Source organism: Olea europaea, unplaced genomic scaffold (genome assembly GCF_002742605.1).
Source record: "Olea europaea var. sylvestris unplaced genomic scaffold, O_europaea_v1 scaffold244, whole genome shotgun sequence".
NCBI classification, from domain to species: domain Eukaryota; kingdom Viridiplantae; phylum Streptophyta; class Magnoliopsida; order Lamiales; family Oleaceae; genus Olea; species Olea europaea.
Window position 1 is genome coordinate 741,181 of NW_019242592.1, and position 4,748 is coordinate 745,928.

Below are 4,748 nucleotides of genomic sequence, written 5' to 3' on the forward strand. Positions count from 1 at the left end.
CCCGAAATATTATATCAGGGTCCATTGCGCATGCTAAAGGAAATAACATAGGCAGTTTTTCCAAAATTTTCTAAACTTTAATTCCATAGCAATTAAAATTTCACTAAAAGCATGATCATTTTTATATTTATGGAATGTTCTTACAATTATATAAAGGCGTTCAAGCACCATACAGCTTGTGAGATAATAAACGCCGGATAAAATCTTTGTGGTCTCATAAAAAGATGTCAAAAATCGTTTAACTTTCAAATCTAAAATCCAATCGGATTCATTTAACATACCATCGTCATCACTTCTAACATGTCTATTGTTATAAAAGTCAGTTATTAAATTTTCGAAACCTTCACATGATTTTAATAGCAAGTATGTAGAGTTCCATCTATGACCTACGTCGCTAACAAATGTTTTAGCAATCATCACCCTTAGTTCGGCACAAAAATCTTCAAATGCTTGTTTTCTACTAGGAGAGATCGTAATATATACTAATGCATTCCTAATCCTTTGAACTTCATCCTTTATATGTTTTAAATCATCTTGCACAATTAAATTCAAGATATGACACACACAACAAGTATGAAACAAATACCCACCAAAATCAGGTTGAAGTGTCCTACACAATTTATCGACGACTACCTTATCAACACTAGCATTATCAAAAGTAAAAGATCGAATTTTAGTCTCACAATGATATTCTCTAAAAATACTGATAATAGCATTATATATATTATTAGCATTGTCAGGAAATTCAATAATTCTAAAAGCAATAATTTTCTTATGCATGCACCAAAGTGGGTCTATATAGTGTGCGGTTGCAGCTATATATGCTATTTTATTAACCCCTTCTCATATATCAGAAGTTAAGGATATAACACCTCCATATTGTTGCAAATCCATAATTAATTGTTGTTTTAAATTATTGAAATAATTTATTGTATCGGTACGAAGAGTGTTTCGACTTACCCCAATGTACCTCAGTTGTAGATATTCTTTCACGAACGAGACGAAGTATTGGTTGTCTGCAATAGCTAGAGGCAACTCAGTGGCGGCAACAATTTTCACTATTCCGGTTCGAGTATCGTCCTTCGAATACACCCACGTGGATAGGGTGAAGTTGTAGAACCGGCGCCTGGACTGCCAAATTGCAATTGTGTTTGACCAGCTGGAAGAAGTCCATGTCTGGCTACACATGATTTGTAGTGGCGGTTCAGATGAGTGGTACCAATTCCTTTCTGTCATGTCAATCTTTGTTACTGCTTTAAATTCTGCAAGGCCATCAACGACTTTTTCTGTTGAAATCAACTTAAAGTGATCCCAACATTTTGCTTATTTTTTTGGCCTTTCGCTTTCCCCTCGCATTTGGGATATTTAATTGCTGATCTTCATCTTCATGTTCCGCTTCGGGAACGTTAATATCATCCAAATCAATTGGATTGTGGCTTCCCTAACCGTGAATGTGAACATTTTCAGGTATCGGTATGTCATTTAGACCGGCAAATTCATTTCGAAATTGACTTTAGGGCGTCCTAGGCGATTCTTCATGATGTAGCTCGTATCCTGTATCAAACAAGCTCTCAACAAATGAACGTTGATTCATTTCTGTGATTGTTTATGATGAAATTTTAACTAGATAAATATAAATGTAGTGAGATTGTGAGAATTGAGAATTGGATGAATTGAAATTGTAACTAATAAACTGTAAAAATTGAATTGATATTGTATATTTTACAGCACAAGAGAGTAAAAACTCGATAATTGATATAATAAAAGAGAGTTGAGAGGGTTGTAATCTTGGAAGAGCAATTGATATGAAAAAAATCTTTGGGGGGAGGGGGTATTTATAGTAGAAAAAGGGAGGAGAGGGGAAATAAAATAAAATTCAGTGACCAAACGGTCACTGAATAAAAGTCCAGTGACTGTTTGGTCATTGAATAAAATTCAGTGACCAGAACGGTCACTGGCTTGACGAGCCACGAGCCGCTCGTGGGCACGCCTCCCGGCGAGGCCCGCTCGTCTCGTGCTCGGGCTTGAGCTCGTGATTTCACGAGCCCGAGCCACCCACGAGCCTCTTTTCCATGAGCCGAGTCGGCGAGCCGGCCCAATTGACATCCCTATATGTGACCAATTAATATTGATCCATGACCTATTAATATTGATCTATGACCTATACAATATGACATGCGACCTGTAACATATGAAACTATGATATGTGAACTTGAATATGTGACATGTTATTAGTGCATAAATATATGTGAGATACGGCCCCCCGTTTGAGCCACATTATTGTAAAAATGAGAATTAAAAATGTAGTCGTTATGGGCCCTACACAAGAGATAAAAAGTCAAATATGGTGGTTTAATGTGATGGATAACGATCATATTTTTCATTTTAATAAAGAAATAATGGGGCACAAACAAGGCCACGATCTGTGACCAGTTCAATTTAATCTATGACTCGTGGACATTTATCAGTAACCTATGCATAATAATTTGTGACATGTGATCTACCACCAACCCCAACACCACCACCAGATATTAGCACAACATTTGCCTTATACTCTAATGAGCATTTGACCATTGTCAGACCACTACCACCACCTTAAATTATCTCAAAAACTACCAGAAAAGCACTAGAAAAGCCATAACAAAATAAGCCTAATCCAAACAAGAGAAGCAGACTGAAAAGTAAACTGATCATATCAAATGGAATACAATACCAATATCTTGATTTTCATCAGTCAAATGATTTGACTAATCCCCCAAAAATCGAAGAAGCCCATATCAAATAACCATCTAATTTTATCAATAATAAACTTTTGGTAGCCTACCTCATTTTTATCCTCCATAAGCGAACCTGATTCAGAATCTATCACGCAAATGAAAGAGATGATTTGCACAAAACCACCACAAAATTGCTATGGCTCTGAGCTCGTTTGGATCCGATAACGTAATGCCAATCTGTTTACTCTTGAGTGTTAGACGGAAGGTTAACTTGAAAGCTAAAGCTAGCGCTTACCTTAGATCAAGTCAGCACTACCTGCTCTTGCTTCTTCTTAGTCTTTCCCCTCATTTCTCTCGTTCTGTCTTTTCGAGACTCTTCCTAGTGGTGAAGGCCTTCCTACCGAATTATTTCTTCTTCTTTTTTTCAAATAAAGGAAATAACACTTTTCCTCCCAAGTCCCATTACTTAACGAAGGATAGTCAGCCCCATATTTCTCGCTAACCATAAGCCATCTCAAGCATAAGAAAGAAAGGCAAACTTTCAGGAATAACATAGAATGGTAGAGAATTCAACATGCAAAAACTCGACAATCATTAGAATTTCATGAATTAGAGATTGATGGATTCTTTATGGGTGAATGAATGTGATCAAGCTAGTTTTGAACACCTCTACTCGTGGTTCGATTGTCGTAATAGTAAGTATGAAGGGAATGGGTACAGACGATAGAGTGATTAAGAGAGGGAAAGCATGGTAGAGAGAGAAGAGATAGAGAAAGTGGAGATATTGTGTATAAATTAATTTATAATATTATTATTGATAGTATTCTTTAGAAATCAGTTGCAGTGTAATTTCTACTTGAGGAAAATTAAGGGGAAAATTTCATAACTAAGAAATTAATTATGGCACATTTCAAAAACAAGAAAACAAGTTTCAAACTTCTAAAATCAGATTTTTATTAAAAATTATTTATAATTTAATTAGTTAATTAATTATTTTATTAATTAAATATATTTAGGTCACAGATCTATACAATTTGGTCACAAATTAACATTATAATTAGTTACTTATTATTTTTTGGTCACAAATTAACAATTTTATGTCACAAATTTTTTTACGATCACATTTCAAAAATTTTGTAAGTCACAGTTTGTTTATTGGTCACAAATCCAAAAATAATTAGTCACGGATTAATTTTTAGTCACGACTTATCATATTATTGGTCACAACTTATTTTTCGGTTACAAATTAAAAATTTTATAGGTCATATATTATTTTTCGATCACGAATCAAAAAATTTATAGGTCACAGATTAATTTTTCGGTCACAACTCAATAAATTATAAGTCCCAAACACAAATTTTATAGGTCACATATTATTTTTCGATCACGAATCAAAAATTTTATAGGTCACGAAATCAAAATTGTTATTGGTCACATCTAATTTGTCGGCCACAAATCAAAAATTTCTTAGGTCATAATTCATTGATTAGTCACAAAATCAAAATTTTAATTGGTCACAATTCATTTGTCAGTCACAATTCATTTGTCTATCACAAATTATATCAAAATAATTGGTCACAAATTAATAAATTACAAGTCACAAACCAATTTATTGGTCACAAATAATCAAATAATTGGTCATAAATACCCCGTCCCATCCCGTCGACCCCCAATCACCACCTGCCACGACCACCTTTATCTCACCGTTATGCAAAACCACCATCACAGCAACCACCCACACCACGTCAATGTAAAATCACCGTCATAGTAACCACACCATCACACACCAAACTCCGAAACCAATAACCTCCACTGCCGCCGAAAAACGACCACGATCGTAGCCACCAAACACACCAACAGTAGCACCGCACGCCACCAAAGTCACCACCACCGCACCCTTACACCACCGTGCACCACCACCGCTCCACAGCCCACGACACAACACCAGCACAACCACATCACACAGCCCACGACACTACACAACCACATCACACGCAGCACCAAGTCGCAAGATTGTCTCTCACGTCCAGA